The 23,264-nt window shown below is 40.7% G+C and overlaps 1 protein-coding gene across 3 annotated transcripts in view; it reads left to right on the forward strand.

Moving 5' to 3' along the window:
• Positions 1 to 5,533: 5,533 nt before the first annotated feature.
• Positions 5,534 to 23,264, forward strand: part of filip1l (filamin A interacting protein 1-like) — a 77,260-nt gene continuing 59,529 nt past the window's right edge. The window contains exon 1 of one of the 3 annotated variants that reach the window (XM_032506288.1): positions 5,534 to 5,817. The gene's annotated coding sequence lies outside the window, so the exon portion shown is untranslated. Of the gene's footprint in view, positions 5,818 to 16,537; positions 16,560 to 23,264 lie in introns of those variants that run through there. The other 2 variants (XM_032506291.1, XM_032506290.1) reach the window with 2 other exon arrangements.

Genomic DNA, 23,264 nt, shown 5'->3' on the forward strand with positions numbered 1-23,264 from the left:
ACTTAAACCAATCCCAGCAGTCCCACGTGCCAGACTTTGTATGAGTATGTGACTCTGAGAGCCCATAACCAAATGGGAGTGAGAATGGGCTGACGTCACACGTATGTGGCCATGTTCATTTCCTTTTTTAACGCGACACGTGTGATTCAAACATCTCACATTCACCAACAGAACCTACAGCGAAAGGCATTCATACATTTTATATTATGTGTACATTTTACCATCAATGTACTGTAAGCTGTTATGATTTTTCACTCTGATCTCGCTGAAGCGGCTGCTGTTTCAATCCTGTCGATGCTCTGCAGCGGGCGGGGCTGCTCAGTACCCCCACGACTGACACACGCACACACACACGCAAACACACACGGTGGATGCAGGAAAACACGGAGATGAGACGTATACAGTAGGATCTAAATTGAGGACAGCTCATCATTGTAAGTGCAATGATAAGTTATAGTCAAATAGGTCCTTTATCAAACCGTATGAATGTGTGTCCCAGGCCAGGATAGGAAATGAACTAGCAATGTAAAGATGGCTGTGGCTCAGTGGTAGAGCGGTTGCCTGCCAATCGGAAGGTTGGTGGTTTGATCCCTGGCCCTGCAATCCTATGTCGAAGTGTCCTTGAGCAAGACACTGAACCCCGAGTTTCCCACGATGCTGTGAATGTGTGTGAGTGTTTATCTGATAAGCAGGTGGCACCTTGTGCGGCAGCCCCGGCCACATTGTTTGAATGGTGAATGTATCCTGTATGATGTAAAAGCGCTTTGAGTAGTTGTTAAGATTAGAGAAGCGCTATATAAATACAGCACATTTACATCAACAAGCCACTGACAGATGTTCACATTTGATTGACTCAATAAATTATTATTTTTTGTCTTAAATCCACCAGCCATCATCATAATATAACATTTGCAGCCGCCTGAGCCTTTTTGGAAAACTCAACCTACAGTAGTTCTATTCTCTCCAAAGAAAGTTTCCTTCTTTTTTTAAAAAGAACCAAACAAAAAAATAATCGCAACAAACATACAAAAAATGTTCCATCTTTTATCGCAACTTCAGGCATTTTGGGCCGCAATAATCTCAAAAACAGTCAGAAAAATCCTGGAGGGACTGACTATGAAGAGAAGCAGAGAAGAGGATGGGTGCCATGTCTGCAGCACCCATCTCCTCAGCAGATTGAGTTGCCTGATTGTCTAAGGACAATTGCTAAGGAAAATTATGTAATATGACCAAAAGCTCCAGAACAACTGCTGTTGCGTTTCCAAGGTCAAAAATGAAGCCCATTTTACACATATACTATATTTTTCTTAGGAATTCCTTTTGAAACAGACAGACCAGTTTTTACTAAATTCATAGATAAAATAATGGTCCATGGTAAAGTACTTTCTAACTTTATTTCAGTTTTTTGTGTATATTCATGGCACATATCTACTTTATATTCCTACCTACCTCTCTTATCTCTTACAATCAATTTCCAAATTTCTAACCTCAAAGTAAACAAACTACATGACTTAATATGGTAGTGAATGAATAGAATTAGAGTAAAGTAACAGAATACCCACACATGTGCACATACACGTTTTCTAAATCATAAACACACACACCCACTCACAACCATCTGCAAGTGATGAGAGATGGCGAGTTGGAAACTCCTCGGCCTGCACTTTCTGTCGTGCCGCTCTTAGAGCTGTCAGTGAGGTTAAATTTGTGATGTTTGTGATTAGTGAGCAGTGTAAAGTTACTGCATGCCTTAGTCCAGCCTGGGACTTACACTGTCAAATGTCTGGAATTGATAAAATGTGTGATAAAGCTACTTATTTAATTTTCCGTCTCACCAACAAATGTTCCCGGACAGATTTTACTACACATAAAACCTCCAAACTCAGGTTTGTTTATGTGCTTTTACTTGTATGTTTGACTACATCAGATATGAAAATTTACCACACATGCATGAAGTCTAATTGCATAGTGAGTACATACTTACATACATACTTCATTTAGCTTTTAAAATGCATAAAGCTATAGTGCGTCGTTCTGCCGGGCCCATTAGGAATTCTGAGTAATGGTAACAAACCTGTCCACATGATAGTAGCAATTCTCTCTGTCAAACACACACACACGCCACACACACACACACACACACACACACACACACACACACACACACACACACACACACACACACGCACACACACACACACACACACACACACACACACACACACACACACACACACATACACACACGCACACACAAAGGTGAAAGAAAAAAGAGTTGACTAGAAGATTTACAGCATTGTGTCAAGGAGAGAAACCAGACAGCTGGAGGACTCTGGTTGAGTCTTGTCGCAATTCAGGTCACGCACACACACACACACACACACACACACACACACACACACACACACACACACACACACACACACACAAACTCCCTGTGACTCAACCGTATATTACCCTCAGACATCATCACAAAGTAACCCAGTTTTTAAACCAGTGCAGCGGTCTGAACTAACATAAGGGGTACCCATTTTTGGTGGAACCCCGCCCCACTCCAAGGTGAGAAAATGACTCCACCGATTGTGTTTTGCGTTTGAGTTGCATTGTGGGTAATGTAGGCACCAGGGTTTGACAATGAAGAATGCGTGGAATAAGACAATGTGTCTTGTTCCTTTTTGTTTTAAAGGGGAACTATTTTCAGTATTGTTGTCAGTATTTTGTGATTCTACTAGTATATGTTTAACTGCTTTAATGTTCAAAAAACACTTTGTTTTTCTCATACTGCCCATGTGTCAAGTATGTGAGATGGAATCAGCGAGGCTTGAACCCAAATGCAGAGTTGAAGGAATTTAAGAAACAAAAACACACAACAAAACATGTCCAAAGGTTGGCAGGCAGGCACACACTACAATAAACAAAACAGGCATGAAGACCGGGGGCCTGTTGCACGAAAGTAGAATAAAGACATCCAGGATTAGGGAAAAAGCACAGCTTGACTTATTGTGATCTGTTCATCTCGGGTTAATCGGTTGCACGTTTGCCGAGCCAGGATGAACAGGTGAAGCTATGTCAATCCAGGTGTGGATAGCTGGGATAAGTGCACGTTCAAGGCTTTCTTAAATAGACCACGCTATCGATCACAGATTTACTGATGCAGAAATGGAGAAGACATGTGCTGCATAATTCTCCCCTTCTGAGCAGCAACTAACCATGGAAAGTTATGAGGTGGTGAAGCATGTAATATGCAAAAAAGGAAACACAGCTGCAGTTATTAAACAGAGAGAAAAAGCCTGCCAAACAATCACGGGCCGTGAATGCGTAAGGATTTAAACACAGGAGACTAGCCAACTTGACATGAAGAAACAAAGCTCCAACACCAGACAACGACAACACAAGGACTAAACACCCCCAGGTAACGAGAACTAACAAGGGACAGGTGACACTAGGGATGAGGAACAGGTGAGACAAATCATTATCTGTATACGAATCAGTAATGTGATCCGAAATTGAGGGGAAATCTAATCCAATCCAATCCAACTTTATTTGTAAAGCACATTTAAAACAACCAGCTTGACCCAATTCTGGATATTGACACGATTTTGGACAGATTTATGAACACACAAATAACAAAAACAAACATTTCAAACAAGTAACAAACTAGAAACTGCAGAATACAACTCTCAAGCAGGTTTAAAGGCCAATGAATATGTCTCTGCCCAATGTGAGTTGAGTGCAGATTTGAGTCGCGCATGCTCAGACGTAAACGGTTTACGGCATAACTGTCATACTGAAATTTGTGAAATCCATGACATAATAAACTTTTCTCATTACAAACAATCACAGAAGATGGGAATAATTTCAAAAACGTTGTAGCTATCTGGCTATGATTGTTTGATTGCTAACGTTAGCTTAAAACGCCATTCAAGTGCCAGCCTTTGTTGTGTTTTATTGCTAGCTTGTAGCTAAGCTAGCAGTCATTTCAAAAACGTTTTAGCTATGGTTGTTTGATAGCTAACGTTAGATCAAAACGCCATTCAACTGACAACCTTTGTTGTGTTTGATGCTAACTTGTAGCCAGTAGTGAACAAACTTTGTTAAGTAGGTCCCTTTTTACTGCATTGACATTACAGAAGTCTCTCGTTAGCATCTTTTAAGCTACTTGTTGCAAAGTGACGCACGCACATCTGCACTCTCCTCACATTGGGCAGTGACGGAATACAAATGACATATAACATAAGAGCTATTTGGAGTTAGCATGCAGCTGCTTAACATTTAGTTGTCGGCTAACGTGAGATTGTAGTGGAACGAAGCAGCACTTTTTAGAGTTAAAAATCACAGATAAAGGCTTCTGAACCAAACACTACTCAATCGGACATGTTTCAGCAGTAATTTGACCCGAAGTTGGGGAGAATGGAACAACATTGGCAGCCAAAATGACATCTTTTACTGTTGTTAGCATGTAGCTACTATAGTTAGCTGTGGACACAAATATTAGCACTACTATAGCAGCACGTTCTACAGTGAAAATTGCAGATAAATGCTTTTAAACCAAATACTACATAACTGAAAATGTTTAAGGAGTAAGGTGACCGGAATTGGGGAGAATTTAACAACGTTGGTAGCCAAGATAACATATTTTCCTGCCGTTAGCATAGCTACATGTGACAATGTTTACACTGCAGTAGCTTGAAAAAAACAACCATGGATGGTTGTTTTTCTCCACGTCCTTCCTGGAGCAGATGACCAATCCCATAGATGGCTGGCTAAGTGTGTTCTTGACTCCTAGCTGAGAATAGAAAAAAAACTGTTGAAACCGGAGAGTTCAGAACAGTTGGAAATCTGAACGTTCACAGGGATTTCTCAAAAACACCTTACCTCATAATTTTTGGCCACGTTAAACATAAAAATCTGGCATTATAACATTATAGAGAAAATACGAAAAAGCATCATATGTCCACTTTAAACTGTTGAATCAAGTACTTTTTTTAATATCACAAAGTGTTCAACAACTAGGAACATGGCCAGGATGCATCTCTTATACATGACACATTAGTCTTTCAGATACATTATGTTATGTGACTTATCATATTTTACCTAAACAGTGCGAGCAGTCTGACTGCAGGGTAAAATGAATGCATAACATCCAGAAACAACATTGAAAAAATATAAATTACAGTCTAAATATTGCCCCTGCCGCAGTCACATCCACAGACTCCCGAGGGCTAAGTCTACTGTCAAGGGCCATTTGGTATTGTCAGAGTTGTGTGTGTGCTTACATCCGAGTGTGTCTTTATGTTTGTGCAGGAGAAGGAGGACAGCCGTGGCTCAAGGTGTCAGAGGGGACGGTGGTTTAAATTTAACCGCACCAGGGCTGATATCTGCATGGTAGGTTGCGTCTCTCCCTCTCTGCTCTCTTTCTCACACACACACAGACACACAGACACACACAGACACACAGACACACACACACACACACACACACACCACACACACACACACACACACACACACACACACACACACACACACACACACACACACACAGTCTGTCTTTACAGTCCCCAGCCACACACACAGCAGCTCCCTCAAGCTGTCAGGACACACTCCTCTTCCTCCTCTTCTTTTCTCCCTTCTCATCAGACCACCTGGATTGTATGAGAGGCCAGCTGAGGACGCGACGGAGGAGAGAGAACCATCGGGAAGGAGAGCAGAGCAAACACTGAGGATAACGTTTTCTCTGAGACGTCAGGCTGAAGGCACAGCCTGTGGCACTGCAGAGGCACAGCAGCACAAAGGGCTGAAGCTTCGCTGCAAAAGGTAGGCTAAGACCAGAGCTGGGCTTTGACAGGCTGTGTGTGTCAGGGGATGAGTATGTGTGTGTACATGGTCAAATCCTAAAAGCCATTATTCATCCCTTTCATTTCATCCCTTTCATGTTGAAGGCAAATGCAAAAAGATTGAATCTCTGTGTTTTAAGGGTCAGTCAGCATTTTGGAGTATCACCTGAAAACAGAATATTTAAAAAATATTCTATTAATTACCAAAGCATTACATTCAAAACTTTTCTGGATTATATCATGTTCTGGTTATCTGGAATGATAAATCCCATTGTGCAGTTTGCTGCAAACACTTGCTTAAAAAGTACAGGCGCACTGAAATGTCTAATTTAAATGGATTTACAGAACAATCAGTGAGCGGGATGTAATCTGCGTTGTGGCAGCTTTTCTGCAAGGTGTTTCTAATTAGACAGAAACAGAGATTAGACGCCAGAAGAGAGACACTACAGAGACTCTGGGGGTCAAAGGGAATCTCGGTTGATTGTATTTTAATCTAACTGGATTGAATTTGCTCTAATTGAGTTGACTTTATTTAACCAGGAGACAACAGATCTAAACTACAAAGTTCATTCCGTGTATTGTTGCTTAAAAAGATGCAATTGAGCTCAAAGTCATCCGTTTTGCAGACTTACAATAAATCACCCATGCTTTTCAATAGAATTTGCTGATGAGGGCAAACATGATATGGCCCTGGGGGCGGTAACACACCCCATGGTCAATCTGCCCACCACATCAAAGCTGCGGTGATAATTCATCGGCTCCTGTGAATTGATACTGTCTTGAAAGGACGCTGGTGTTGCACGACGGGTAGTATTGGTTGCGTCCAGGGGAATTTCCAAAAGGGCAGCGTGTCCATGAAAATCTGCAGCAGTGTCATACAGTTTCTATTGGCAGGGAGGATGGCTGAGGGAGGGGGGTCAAGTTACCATGCCTGGACTCATGTCTCAGTTTGGAAACGTCCCCGGTGGGGTGGGAGAGAGGAAGAGACGACAGTAAAATGGCAGGCCGATTAAGCTTTTTCACTTGAGTTTAATTCAAGTCAAGTCAAGTCAAGTTTATTTCATCCATAGAAATGGAAATTACAGTGCTCACACTCGCCATCTTACCCATTAAAAACTAGGGAATAAATACAGTACCACAAATACACTACAATATTCTACATAAATACAATATATAAATAAAAATAAAATAAAAACTTATAAAAATGTACGTTTAAAGTGCTTGTTGTGCTGTCTAATAGCCTGAGGTATAAAAAAAAGAGCATACCGCTTTGTTTGTGTTAAAGGAGGTCTTAGCCTACCACTACGCTCTATAACCCTGCCAGTCAGATTACCATGAAGAGGTTGACCCTGATCCCTCGTTATTTTCTGTGTCACTCTTACCAGATGATCTTCTTCTTCTGAATTGGGAAACTTGGACCCAGATGTTATCATTTCCCACAAATGCCAAAGTTATTATCATGTGCTCAGACGGGACGTCCCGTGCTGACATCCGTAGTTTGATGATGCATTGGTACGTGGCGGTCTGCATAGTAAAAGAGAGATGCTACCAAGTAAAAAGGATAAGCATAGCTCTCACAGAGCACCACCATGTATTAAGGTTTGCAGTTTCTCACAGGTCATGAATAAATTAAGGCTACAGCTGCATTTATTGTTACATTTAACCCTTGTGTTGTCTTCCTATCAAAATAGACAATCAACACTTTTGTCGATGCTTTTAATCAATGTTTTTAACCTTTTCTTACGTTTTTGCCCTTTTTTTTAACACTTTTAAAAAATGTTGGTCAGATTTTTTTGAAGTTTTTAACACTTCGTAATACTAGCTTATTAACTTTAGTTTTACAGTTATTTTTTGAATTTTTTTCAATTAACCTCATTTATAGGAAATTTCACCTAATGTTTGAGTTGGAAAAGCAGAAATTAGGAATTATTTAGACTAAAAATAACAGAATGGATGTTGATGCTTGATGGAAAGTAGAGATTTGTACTTGCCAAAGAGTGTTATTTTATTTATAGAAAAGATATAGATATAGAAAAACGGGTCAATTTGACACGAGGACAACATGAGGGTTAAGGAATGTTTGCTGCTTTCTGTATTACCAATCAACTACTTGCTGCATAAGCAATTTAAATATGTAACCTAACCATTTCACCCCTTATGTCCTGACATTGAATTGACTACAATAAACAATAAAATGAATCAACAGGTGTTGAAGCATTCCTCCGAGACTCCCACACAACTCCCTCCTGTGAGTAAATATTTGGGCTGACAGAAGGACAACCCAGCACGCTACAGATGCGGCTTTAAAAGGCTTGGGATTTGGCATGTGAATAGAAGTGACAGGTTAATCTGTTTAAGGAATACCGTAGGAGACGGAGAGCCACGGCCTTCTGGTGCTGGTAATCTGTTGTAAGCCAACAAGATGGTGGCTGACCAACGGATTAATCTGCAAGTTTAGGTTAAACAGATTGTGGTCATATCAATGCTCTATGGTCATACCAATGCTCTATGTTGGGAATGCCCTTTCATTCACAAGGTTTGGCCTCTTTCTGCACATTAAACATCATGTACACATAACAATTGTGATGTATAACTTTTCGGTTGAACTGCTAAGGTGTCACAGTTACCTTTGGCTGTATTGTTATGCTGCATCACAGCAACAACCTTGATAATATTTGGACTTTTCTGCAGCAGAGAAACTAGCTGCAAACATCTTTTCTTTAAGGGTGATTGACAGTTTGGGGGTAGTGGGGCAGAGAGCATTAAGGCCAACCTCCTGGCACCTTGAGCTTCACCAGCTGTAGATGGAATTAGAAGGCCTGGCTCTGAGGCTTTATTGGAGGTGTTTGATTCATCAATGGGGAGAGCTTGGTGGTGTGTGCCACACTAGGATGAGTGTGTGTCTGAACAAATCAAAGCAATTCTCTCCTTGATTAGCCCTTAATAAAACAGATCCAACATGCTTTTTCATCCTCCTGGAGTTTAACCACGTTTTTATAGTGAGTAAATCACAGAAAAAAAATCATTACAACAAAACTACATTTTAAGGGGAAGTTACTAAAGTGCCATGGTTAGCAATGCTCAGCCTCTGTCCTGATTGACAGGTTGGCATGTAGCCAGGCCTTAAAGCATCTTTTGCTTTATCGTCAATTTCATAATAAATAGGACCATCATTTAAAAAATAAACATCATGCTGTGTTAAAGAAGACGTAAAGGTAGTGAGTGGGGCCATACACTCGTTTACTGAGATAATACAGGTTGTATTGAGGTAAACCAAGTAATGTGTAGGGTCATTTTCACATCAACTTCTACAAAAGCTGACTTCTTTTTGCAACCTGTGGAATTGCACCCTGCTGGAAAATAGATAGAATGCAGGCACTTCCGCATTGGCTTCCCTCATTAAGCCCGGAAGCTTCGTCCATTATTTCTACAGTCTATTGTTTGAAGAGCTTTCCCACAGTTTATTGTTCTCATATTCACATTATATAATTGCATAGCACCCAGACACAGTGGCTTGATATGAGGACGGTTGTTGTGGAGTTCATGGGTCGTACCATGTAATTCTGTGGTGGCTCTTGTGAGCAGGACGTTAAAGATCTCTGCTAGTGGTGTGCCGAGAGAAAAGACTGCTTCTCCAAAAGAATAAATAAATTGTCACATTACGTTTTTGGTTCAGGGTGTCATGAAACTTGGTTCAGGGTAATCAGAATTCCAGAGCTGTTTGTCCTCAGTCGATGAGATCAGGGGTTGAGGTGAGCTGTGACTAGAGTAATCAATCTTATTTGATTTGTGCATTTACAGAATGGACTGACTAAAATCCATTCAACTGAAATCAAAATATGATTAAAAGTTGCTAACTTTGTAAATACTGTGTACGGGGCAGAAAAAGAATTTAAGGAACACATCGCAAAGCCTGACTTTTGCCTGGGTTACCACTTAAAATTGCTTATCATTCAAAAAACATATACTGTGAAACGTTTTTTAAAAAGACATATAGTTAACTTACATAATTTGTTGACAAATACTTTTATCATCTTAGCTGTATATTATTTGATGCTAATATATAATTGTATTAGTTGTTGTCAGGCCAACTTGGTTCAAGCTGCATATCAAAGGTTCAATCCTAAAGTCGTTTTTAAGTGGAAGTATAATGGTATTGTCTTCATATCTAGACATCTGTTGTTGTAATTTAGAATTTGATGCAGTTGCTCTTGACGGGTTCAAAGAGTCTGTGTTGTGTCATGTAGCATATAAATAATGTATGGAGGAATTAAAGGGGCCCAGTGGAGTGTTCAAAAGTTATCTTTACATTCATTTTACATTTTGAATCAATTTCCATACTCATAACAACTCACTACAAGCAAATGTGGAGTGTTGTGTGGGGTCAACCAGTCCAAGAAGAGTGTTAATGGAGGGACACATGGCGTTTGGCAGTGAGAACAGTGACTTGTTTCAGTCCTGATGATCCTGTTTCTCTTACAGAATACCAACTGCTTGCAGCTCTTGGAAAAGAGCACTATATATACCAAAGAGAAACGCGCAGTGTTGTCCCCCATTAGTTTCTCTCTACGTCTCCCAGCTTGACTCGCAGCCTTCTGCTGCCAGAACAAGTGAAGACAAGCCTACGAGGCTGGGGGGACATACAACTATAAAAAGGAAAAGGTCTGTATTAGGAAGCATGCATTTCAGTCAATTAGTCACTTAGTTTTAAAATGTAGAAAAAGGTTTTTATTTCCTGAATATTTGCAAGCAGGTATATAATCTTTAAAGAGCCAAAAATTCTGTGTCAGCTCAAAGCGTCATCGGGATGTTCTACTGTCATAAATCCTTTGATAAAACACCCTGTGGATAGCCGTTCCATTATTATCTTTATGTTGCATTTTATTGCTGACACCTCATTCCCGAGATGCATTACTACAGACACAGCTTGACACAAGGTGCATAAATAATTCACGTACATGTCTTTAAGACGTTTGCTGCACTAGACACAGTCACCGCTCATGTCAGTGTAAAAGTGAGTTACGCTTGTGCTGCATCAGTCTCCCATGGAGCATTAGATATGGATGGCTGCCTGAGCTGCATTAAAAAACTATCAGCAACATGGTGAAATCCAAAAGGAGTATTGCTGTAAAAATTGAACTCTTGGAACTGGCTTTGAAGTTTACATACATGAGTCCATTTAGTAAAATCCGTTAACTTGCTGAGTCGGGCAACTCAAATGCATTTTGGGTCAGGTCTTCTTCAGCGTTCTTCTAAGATCGCATTCATACAGTGGATGATGGTCACATTGTGTCTGCATTTACTATTGTCACTCCCCATGCATCATATCAGCAAAGGAAGAACAAATAAAGACTTTGTTCCTCCTCTCGTGAGCCGGTTCTGCGCCACAAATAAAAAGGAGATGGTAGAATCAGCAACAATGAAGATTCCCTATTTCCTATTTCAACCACCCACAGATTTGTCTGTTCATTTCACAATGCTAGTAATGTTCATCATTCAGTTTGCTCAGATTTGCCAGTGTGTCACCACCTTTACTTTATTTAGTGACAGTGTTCTATGATAAATATACAACAAGGGCCCACTGAAGTCAGGTGTTTGACAGGGCCAATGCTTTCCATGATGCTGCAGAAATTTTCAGGGCCATGTGCATAATAAAGTCCTCAGCCGCTGTTGGCTGCTCTGCACATCAGACAGATATACCGTGTTGTAGAGTCTACTCTTTTAAGGAAACGACGGGTATTACCTTTTTATTCTGTTTCCCTCCATATTAGAACAGCACAGCCTGATCTGCTCGTCTGCTGGAAAGTTACTGGAATAGAAACCAAATGTTGCATTTTACAACAACGTTGCAGTTTTGAGCAGCAGATTACACTTAGCTTAGCTTAGCTTAGCTTAGCACAGACACTGGAAACAAGGTAAAACAGCCTGGCTCTGTCAATGGTAACAAAATCCACCTACAAGCCCCTCTAAAGTTCACAAATTAACACGTTGTCGTTTACTAGGGGTTATGTGTCAGTCTAATTCTTGGAGAGAGCTGTTTTATGCTAAGCTAAGCTAAGCTAACCGGCTGCTGGCTAGAGCCTTATATTTACAGTACCAGACAGATGTAACAGTTGTATCAGTCTTCCCACCTAACTCTTTGCAAGACAGAAAATTTTTTAAACTGTCAAACTGTTCCTTTAATCAACATGTTATAATCACCTTCGGAGCACACTAAATTGTGTTAGCAACTACTGATTTAACGCTACAAGTTTGTTGAAATTGCACCCTAGCAAAGAGTAGCTTGTTCCCAATGTGTGCAGCTTAGCTGAGCTGGCTGTGGAGCCGTACATTATGTTAACCAACTCCTTACATTAGTCCTAGTCTGTATCATGGCAACCTCAATGTATCCAGCTCACATCTCGCTGCTATTTCTGCACTGTATTCCCACCAGCTTTGGTTGTGAAATTCTTGGCATATGTAACATGATTGGATAAAGTGACACAAGTGACAGCCTTACTCTAAATATGCACCGGAGAAAAAAAATAAAACAAGGAAGCCCTGCTGCGAACACTCCTCTTTGAGCTAAGCCCCCATTGTTGCCCCTCTCTGTGTTTACTGTTGCTATAGAAATGGACCCAGTTTGAGGTGAAAGGGCTTGGTGTGGCGCTGGGATCCTGCGTGCCTGTTGCATTTGCTAAATGGCAGGGTCAATTATCAGGCTATTTTCTGCTGACCCACTAACATTTTCCCCGCTCCCTTTTATTTAAGAGACATGTCGAGAGCAAAAGGAAAAGAAGAAGGAAGGACAGGAGTGTTACAGTGGTGAGAAATGTCAGCGTGAACCCTGTGGCAGTTGATTTACTCTTGAGCCCGGACAACGTTGGACAGATTTGAGAAACGTCTTAAATGGTAGTGATTTGTGCAGAGTGGGATTGTGTTTGGCAGGAGTGCTGCTAGAAGGAGGGCCAGGGCTCAACAGCATATAGTGTGTCAGTGAGGCTAAAGGAGGGTGCATGAAACCTATCTGCCAAGATGACTCAGGGGGCCAAAGCCACAATAGTGCTTTTGAGATTTGGTGTCCAAGTTGTGAAGGATGAACTGTGGCTTTGGACAGCTCATCCTGATAGTGGTGTGCTTTTATTACAAAACAAGCTTGCATCCTCTCGAAAGCTGTTTACATATTTATACCTAAAGAGAGACATTTGCACAGAACATGTTGAACATGTACATGTTGTTCAACAGAATCTAGATACAAGAACTAACTCTACTCTGTGCAAAAAACATCCAAAATACGGTACATTCCTTCTGAAGGAGCTGACTTGAAGGAAATATTTTACCAGTACCCAGATTTTTTTGAAAAAGACAACATGACTCAGCTTACTTTTGCTGCTTGGAAGCAACACACCATCTGAATATTAACAAAGCTAGAGAAGGAGCCAGATAATTGCATCGTTATATATTTTCACATTGGGGTTACCTTGGGATAAACTCTGTCTCTTGTGGTATAATGTGATGCACCAAGCCAATAGTAGTCTTGTCATTGGTCTTGTATAGAGGCTTGGCTTCCTTTTCCTCCCTATTTTGGTCAGTTTTTTCAGTAGGTTATGCTTTATACATTAGGAGCCAAACCACAATCCCCAACAACATGACATGTCTCTTCTCTTATCTCTTTATTAGGTTGACTGATCTTAAAGTGGCTACATATAACTTTCCGTTTGTGATGATTCCAACGGACAAAAGCAGTAGCATTTTTACCACACCTTCTGTCGTAAAGGTCTTTTCTTTACGAGGCTGTGTTACCCACTGTATAGTATTGAGTTAGCATTACTGGCATATAGTAGCAATGACTATTTTTCTTAAACTGAAATTCATTCATTTACAATAACAGAATAAGTTGCAGATGCATTGTTGCATTTCAAGTGTTGCGTACGGTGACTTAGCCTGGATCTCTTGTGAGCTAAGCCGGGTGTCACTGTCACTGTGTCACAAGCCAAAGCATTAAAAGTTTGTTGTAGCAACCAACGTAAAAACTTAGATTAATGTAGCGCATTTCATGGAACCCAAGTAACGTTACAGGGGGACGTTAAAGAAAATAGTAGGACGAAATGGAAAGGGGGACGTAATTTAATGTTGGCTACTGATGTACAACCACATCACACATTGTAAAGTTATTTTTTGAATGAAATATACATATTATATACCTGAATTTGGGGTGGGTTTGAATCATTTACAATCCTGTAATTGTCTTCATCTCATACCAGATAACTCACATTATTGCCCGTTGTCTTTCACTTTCCCTATTAACTTTTAGTTCTTGGTTTAAATTCCTTCTTTCTTTTGATGGTCCTGCCCCAATACTAGTCATAACTACAGCAGATAACTTCTAAAATAACATTAAAATACAATTAGGCCTACATAAAGAAATCTTCTGCTTATGCTACCTGGCTCAGATACGCTACACTACAAGCTATTTCGGTGTTACAAAGAAATCTGTGACCCATCAGAATGTGTTACCATAGCGCCATCCACCAGCCGCGACTTACTCTGTGCCTTTGCGGGAAAAATTGGACCTGGGCCTCTTTAAAGACTATATAATAATAGCGTTCTGTTAACTGTTAGTCTTGTTTGCTGTTACAGGTCATTTAAGACCAATGTATGAAAAATGACTTTAGAAACATTAAAAAGTTACATAATCACTTTAATTGAACCCCTATCAAGGTTATCAAAATCCCTTTCCCCTTCTTCATTTATAAAACGGTGTGCTGAATTGACGAAGCAGAAAATTGGAGCTGTACTTATTAAGAAATCCCAGACATTTGAGCTCCGATACAGGATTTAAATCGCTGACCATCGTAGGTAATATTAAAATCACCACACATCCATCCCCTCGAGACATTCACATGCTGCTAGATAATGAGATCTCGATCCCCCGTTATAGTGTGCCAACCAGATGCTTCAGGACATTTTGGGTGCACAAACTCCAATAATTCTTCATTATAAGCAACCTGCTTGTTGGTAAATTCGATATATTCCACCCAATTAACCTGCTGATTTGCATTATCCTTGAGACAATGGCACTCAGATGCATCCAAGTATAAAGTTGATGCAATAACTACAGCTTAGACATTTGACTTGGAAATGGCCCAGAGTGTGACTCATCGCATATCTTATTAAGGAGGTTGCTGGGCAACTGGGGTGGGGGCAGGCCTGCAAGGACAACATGATGGAAAGAAGCATATCTAAGCCTACATTTAATTAAAAAGATTTAAAAAAAAGTTGATATGTTTAATAAAGAAGTCACATCGACAGAGAGCTGCTCCCTGGATGAAGACGTTTAACATTAAAGTTTGTAATGTTTCTGTAACTGTGTCATTTTTTATATAATCATCATATATGACCTGTAACAGCAAACCAGACTTTGAACAGTGAAATTGACGCTATTTTTATATAGTTTCTTTTAATTCCTTTGCCCGGGTTAGATTTTGGGTGGAATACATTCTGATGGGTCACAGATTTCTGTGTAACACCGGAAAAGCCTATAGGGGAAAAGGTAACAGGAGTTGTCTTTATATAGGCCTAAAGGTATTTTAATTGTACTTATATTTCATAAGTCCACATTTATTTATTTGCTTCAAGAGACTTTCATTTCATAAAACCACATTTATTTATTTCCCTCTCTATTTATTTCCAGTTTTTCTATGTAAATAAGGGGACGTGGCTATCTGTCACATTCAGAACACATTCATGGGCAAAAAAAAGCATCTTACTGCTTTAAAAAGAGCTCCAGTAACGCCTCAGATTAAAACAAACAATAAGATTATTAGTCTTAAAAGTGAAGCGAACAGTGCCAGCTGCAGCACTGACTTTTAGCCACACATCCACTTTACCTTCATGAATGTAAATGTCTTTGGGACTAAAGGTGCGGAGGAGACTCAACCATCCAAGCAGTTTTCCCTGAATGCTCTGTCACTTGCTGCTGTTAAAGTAATAGCGCTTAATTCTCTTTAAAGGTGCCCTGCCACACATAACCGTTTACTTGTATTTTTTAAATCGGTTCGGCCCATATGTGTTTGTGGTGAATGTGAAAATGAATTGCCATTTCCTCTGTCAGCTCTAGCCACTGACAGTCTGACGTCATGTTGCCTGAGCTCATTACTATCCATGAGCTCGCCCAGTTGCGCTGGGTAAAGGATACTGATAGCCATGCTCATTGACTAGCTGTTAGCCAATCAGAGTCAAGCAGCTTAGCTCATTGAATATTAATAACAACTGGCCCAAATGGATGCAAATGGAGCGGAGTCTTCCTGCAGGCTTTCTATACCACACTAGAAAGGCTTGGAACAAGGTAGCCAAGGCATTTTTTTCACACAAAGAAAGTTACAGAGTCCATAGTAGAACTTCAGACATTACCACAAAGTAATGAAATACATATGGCAAGGCCCCTTTAAACACTTAATAGGATGAATCTGCAGTATCTCAATTCTTACCAGCCTACTGTACTTTGTGATTTAAGCTGATAGGTGGAAAGTATCTTTATCTCTTGTTACATGAAACCTTGGCCACTGAAGGACAAATGCAGCAGACTACAGTACAGGTCCTTAGTCGTAGTCCAACACCAACCAGGCAATGTCCCAGCTCTTGCCTTGGCCTCGCTTCTATACTGTGCAGGGGATTGGATGGCCTCTAATTTTAGCCCTGGGGTTTGTCGCCCTCTGGACAGATTGGATTACAGGCAAAAAGGTAGGGGACGCAACACTCATTAGTTGGGGAGATAATAAGGAATATCAAAAATATCTCTGCTTCATTTGTTACTTGATATGATGGTAATTTGAACTCAAGCTCAAGCACATAATACAGGGTGGGAAAATTGACTGGTCAAAACCACTAATGTCAGCCTGCTGGTGGCACTAGAGGAAAAATCAGAGGTTAACCAAAGTAAGTTGGCCGGTAATCCTGAATATCTGTAAAATATTTTTATAAAAAATCATGGCAATCCATCCAAAAATTGTTTAGACGTTTCAGTCTGAACCAAAGCGGTGGACTGACCGAGACGTGATTATTATGCATGTCACCTGCTATTTTATGATGCACATTCTGTGTGTATTGTTACACACTTTTCCATTTGAGAAGTGTTCCAATTCTGGGATTCTGTAGAACTTTTACATTCAATACAATATGGAGACAGAACCGAGGTGACAGTGACAACATGATAATCAAAAGATTTCAAGAGGCAGTCTGTGTGATGCTTTGAGCCTGTAATCCCCCACTTTCGATCCTCTGTCACTACACAGATGGATGGAAATGCACTGGTTAATGAATGAGGTGCATACCTTTTTCTATGAGGGGTTTGCTGAAGGTGAACGCAGTGCTGTCAGTACAGTAGTCACTGTTAAAGTCAGTGCTTGCCTGAGTTACTTAGGCAGTCATTTAGTGAAGGGCCAGACAGACATACTCATATATAATTATTTCCACACTGGGTGGTGAGACAGATAAGCACATTTACTGTACGTGACTTCTAGGATCACACAGCTTAGAGGCAATTTGAGACGAAATGACAGCCTGCTGCCTCTTTAAATTGATAAAATCCTAAGCCCACGTCACTTTATAACAGTGGGGTCCATGATATGAGAGGGACATGCGTGCTTTATCTCAACCAAACACTGCGCCAAGTGACAGTAGCTGTTCCCTTGTAAAATCTTAGTATGCTATTCTGTCTAAATCTTTCGCTTTCCCTCTCATTTGTAAAAATACAATATTACAATATTACAATCTAGCAGCTAATTTGTCTGACAGCATTTTAGGCTTTTGATGATAAGTACACTGATTCATTTAACATACAGATTAAACTAAGCCATGGCAGATTGGAAGCGCAAAACGCACCCCTTTTAGGGAAGATGTTCCCAAAAATATTGTGAGGAAAAGGAAAATACAAAACAAATAAAGATTTCCCATTATGTTTGTTAATTTTGTGACTTGCAAATTAGGTCCTACTGTGGCCCTTTCTTGTTTGAAGTGTTTTTGTTTTGCTAATCCGCTTCCCAGTTAAGTTGGTTTAGTGATGTGTGGTTGTGATTTGCTCTGTCAGGCCAATGTATTGCGCTCCCTTCAACCAGTTTTGCACCATAACCGGTGCAGGTGCATTAAAACCAGCCCCAAAAGTTTGATATGCACAAGAGTAGTCAAAAATAACTTAATATATACAATACCAGTGAAAAGTTTGGACATGCAGTGTCATCCAGCGTCAAAAAGCTCCAAAAGGCCACTTCCAAAACTAAAAAAGTGCTGCCCTCTGCTGGCTGAACAGAGCTATAGGTCTCAACAAAGACCCAGGTGACCTCGAAACAGTTCTTATCATAACCCGAGATATACATGGACCCAGGATGTTAAAAAACAATGTCATACACTGAATGAAGGACAGAGACACTGCGTTTGAAGAAGACACTCCCATAAGAGTGACTAAAGTCGCACAGCAGCACAAAGAGTAGAATCAGTGACTATAGTGAAGAAAAACTCCATATTAGGAAGAAGCAATGTGGGTTAGGGTTTCTTGAAAAAACAACATTTTTGTGCCTCAAATTGCTGCTACTCAACCTTATTTTGAAATGCCAGCGTCGGTGTTCATCTGTGTGTATGTGTTCGGGATGAAGCAGAAAGGATCCCGGCGTTCACATGGCGAGGCTTTTAGGTGATTCGTCTTTACCATGGTGGCCCTTGTGGTGACAGGTGATTCCAGCTATTCACACCTTCCTACCATCGGATCTGTCTGGAGCTGCTCGGTCACGCTTGGAACACAGGGCACTTTGGGGGGGGGGGGGGGGGCAGGAACAGAGGATCAGGTTTTAAAAGAGGGGAAAGAGATCTGGATTGGGTTTTTTTTTAATCAGTTTTCGGGGTTTTTCCCTTTATTTATTTTTGACAGTGGCAGTGGATAGACAGGGAAGGTGGAGAGAGATGGGGGGGGGGGGGGGGGGTGGTGACATGCAGCAAAGGATTCAAACCCTCTCACTGGGTGAGCTAGCGGTCAAAGATCTGGATGTTTTTTTAAATGTTGCCCTATGAGGGAAAAGATAAACTATTTTCTATAAGTCTGAACACCTGGGCAACGGCAAGCTCCTACAATTTAATTTAAAAGGGAACACATTTAGCAGCTCCGGCAGCGTTTGATGTGGGGGCAGGTTTTGCTTCATGTGTTGCTTTATTTGTTCTTTTTAGGTATTCATTGCAGAGTTTTTCCTGTAACCAGTGTAGGAGGTGCAATTAATTTTCTATTCCTTTTTTTCACCTATCTGCCAAGTTACAGGTTTAAGTAAACACACATATTCATAGATCAACAAACAGTAACAGGATAGCGAAATATTTAGTGCAATTACAGATTTTACACCGAGGAATACATTTGTGGCCCCAAATGACGGATTTGGCAGGAGCTTTTGTGAAAAACTGCAATGGCAGTTGCAATGTCTTTTGTATTTTGCTACAATAAAGATGCGAGAGACAGTGAAAATTGCATTAAAAGGACTTTTTTGGGGGGGAGAATAAAACTACTTTGGGCCGAGTTTTCCTAGTAACCTTACCAAAACGGCTCAGGATGTTGCAAATGTTGGTATAATATGAAAATGGCTGGTAGATTCAAGACAAAAAATTATAATTTATTGAATGAATCAAATATGGAAATATCTGTCACTGTCAATGGCTTGTTGATCTTAACATTGTTAGTTAAGGTCCTATCCTGGCCTGGGACACACATTCATACGGTTTGACAAAGGACTTATTGGACTTTAACTTATCATTACACTTACAATAACAAGTGTAACTGTCCTCAATTTAGGTCATCATGCACGTCTCATCTCCGTTTTTTCCTGCATCTACCGTGTGTGTTTGTGTGTGTGCGTGCGTTGTCGTGGGGGAACTGAACAGCCCCGCCCGCTGCAGAGAGCTGACAGCATTGAAACAGAGAAACTACAGAGTGGAAAAAACCTTACATTAGACATGTTTTGCGCAGTCTTTAGCTGTGTTTTGTTGGTCAATGTGAGATGTTCGAGTCACACACGTCTCGTCTTCATATCAGAAACAAGGAAAGGAATTTGTCAACGTACCTGTGTTACAACAACCCGTTCTTACTCCCGCTTGGTCAGGGGCTCTCTGCGTCACATACTGACGCAAAGTCTGCCACCGGGGACTGCTGTGATTGGTTGAAGTCGCAGGAAACTCTGATTATTGTGGTCAAGTTGCGGTGATTGGTCAAAATTGCGAGCCGCACCGAATTCACGGTGATTGGTTAAAATTTGCGTCAACTGTTGTTACATCGTAAAATCCTGGAGGGACTGATTAGCGCAGGTTTAAATGATCCTCCCCAACGTTGCAGTCATGCCACCGCCTGAGACGCGGCAGCCTGCCAGCCACTTAACTGGATGACCTTTCACTGGCTGTATAGTTTTATATGTATGATATTACTACTGCCCAGCAGCTCCTGGCCAACTCAAACCCCATCAGTCCTCAAAGCTTCACTTTCTCATAATCACCTGCTCCAAAACAGACAAGGTTACAGTGTGATGACACTGAGCATGGAGAACCTGCCAGGGCATAGATATAGGAAATTAAATATATAGGGTGTGTTTAGAACATGCATTAGGCTGACATGGGAGTACCAACAGAGATATACATAGAGCCAAAGAGAATGAGGAACTTCATGTGCGTCATGTTCTGTTGCGCTGATGTGTGAATCCAACAGAATTACTGGCCCCATTAAAAAGTCTTTTGGTCTCAGTTCTGGTTGAGAGTTTGCTGAACTCCTGTGCTGCTGTCTGTTTTTGTTTTTACCAGCTTGACCTTGTTAAATGTGAAGACCTTGGCACGAGGTAAATCGCTAATATATAGTAAAGACTTGCACAATTACAGATGCATGCATGCATCTGTAACACATGCATGCACGCGCGCACACACACACACACACACACACACACACACACACACACACAGTAAAACGCAGCATTTAGAGCCAGCCATGAGATCACGAGAAAGACATTCACATACACAACTGTTGCTTAAAAGCACATAAACAACCACACAGCATGTGCATGTACACAGTCAGTACAGCAAGTGAGACTAAGTGCATGTATGCTTGGCCACGTTTCATGGTTTAACATCAGACTTGGCTATCCTCCCAGACTGAAAACTCCTTCAAATGTAAACCTGGCAGAGGAAACACGAGTCCCCAACCATGCTGCGTCTTTCCTCCTTTCCCCCAGAAGATTAATCACCTCCGCTGACCTTACAGTCAACAGCTTCATGGCATGGTACCTGGATGAGCTAAGAGATCATAAGAAGATTCCTTGGTTTGTTTTGGCTTTGAGTGTTTGACTTTCTTCTGTCCTGAGGTTCATCTGAGACTGTTGTTGTGTTTCTACATTACATAGTTCTTCTTTAACCGTGTCAGTCTGTAAAAGGTTTAACTACCTTAAGCCAAGTCAAGGAATTGACATAGTACACAATTTCTAATTTCTCTAAGAGTTCTTTGCAATCGGTACATATACATGGCATTAGGGCTGCAACTACTATCAATTAACCTGCAAACTTTCTTTTTTCTTGATTGGTTTGCAAATGTTAGAAAGACATTCAGAAAACCCAAAGAGATTTAGTATACTATCATTTGAGACAAATATTGTAAAAGCAGCAAACTCTTTGCAACTATTCACGTTTTGGCTCCAATAGCTGTTGATACGACACCCTCCGTTATTTCAGTTAAGAAAAAACTTCCCCCGCAAAAAAAAAAGAAACCTTAACAATGGACCCAAACAGGAGAAAGCTCAGGAGACAACAGAGGAGTAATCCCTCTTCCTGCACAGATGCATTTACAAATAGTAACAAAGATAACAGTAGTAAAGTTAAAATATGGAGAATCAAAAAACAAATTTTTCAGTCCCGCTCTACTCATAAATGTGCTTCATTCAGATGTTTGAGATTCAGTGTGCAGGGTTCACTCCCACTTCACACGCATGGGCTGTATTTCTTTTATTTAATATATTATAAATGGGGAGAGAGGGGGGGAACGACACGCAGCAAAGGGCCGCAGGTCAAGCAGTAAACCTCTATACATGGGCGCTCAACCGGGCTATACTTGCATGCAGGGGCTGTATTCCTGTTGCACATAGGACACTGGACTGACTTAACCCTCCTGTTGTCCTCGGGTCAAATTTGACCCCTTTTTGAAATGTTTCTATATCACAAATTTGGATTTCTTTCAAACAAGTTTTCCAAAAAAAGTAACGAGGATGGTTCCCAACAAAGCTCCTCACAAGTTAAATAAATAATCAGATCACTTCTTTCATTGAAGTTGGGTGTTTTTTTTTGTCATTTTTATAGCATTTGGAGAAAAAAATAATTGAAAAAAGAACTGTCAAAGAGACAAATGTCAAGAGACAAAAAAAAGACAAATGTCAATAAAAGTGACTAAAATGTGAACAAATGTAAAAAAAATAAAAAAATTACAAAAATGTCAAAAAAAGCCGAACAAACTGACAAAAATGTCAAAAAAATGACAAATGAAAAAAAAAAACTTAGAAATTTGAGAAAAAAAACCCTCAAATAAGGCTCCGAAAAAGTCGACAAAGCGTTTAAAAGTGACAAAGACATCGGGGGGAAAGACACAACGGGTCGACAAAGACAACCAAAACGTTGATAAAAGATTTTTAATTTTGACTTTTTGCAGGACAGCGGAAAGACTACACAAGGATTAAGAGTTTTAAAGGTTCAAGCTTTAGTGTAATAGCAACATAGTGCCCCCTGGTATACAACAGATGGTTTCCCTATCCATGCAAGGTGTCCTAAGATATTGTACAACTGCTTGCCTGGATACATTACATGGTATATTTTGTGTGCGCCACTGAAATATATTATCACAGCTTTATTCCAGCTGGAAGAAGCTTACAAATGCACTGTTAAGAATATGATCCCCGTCTCTGGGACATGCTTGCAGGAGAAGTGTGCTAAGCTGACACTGTCACAGTTTCTGGCCTGTCCAAAGATTTCCTGGGATTGCATCATGTAGCATGGAGGAGGCCTTGATGCCTTGCATTTGAACAGCCAAAGTATAAGCCCTGCAGCAGCTGTCATCCATCCTACAGCTTTGAACACCAGCGTGGCTGAGCTGAAACATCTCTGTTTGTGTTCCTGACCGTTGGACTTGCGTCCCTGAGACATGCATCCTGAGCTGTTGGACGACTTAAGTGCACAGGAATTCGCAAACCACTTCTCTCATGGCTTTACAGTCGAGCAGCGCTAATGCTCGCAGGAAGTATCTCCGACGGTTTTATGGCTCCTCGTCCAACCTCGAGGCCTGAAGGCTGATCGCTACCTGTTGCTGTGGCAACCCCTTCTCTGTTTGCAAACACTTGACTCGTTTTCTTCCCCCGTCCTGATGATGGTAAAACCCTCTGGCACAGCATGCTA

This window comes from Etheostoma spectabile, chromosome 24 (assembly GCF_008692095.1).
Source record: "Etheostoma spectabile isolate EspeVRDwgs_2016 chromosome 24, UIUC_Espe_1.0, whole genome shotgun sequence".
Classification (NCBI taxonomy): domain Eukaryota; kingdom Metazoa; phylum Chordata; class Actinopteri; order Perciformes; family Percidae; genus Etheostoma; species Etheostoma spectabile.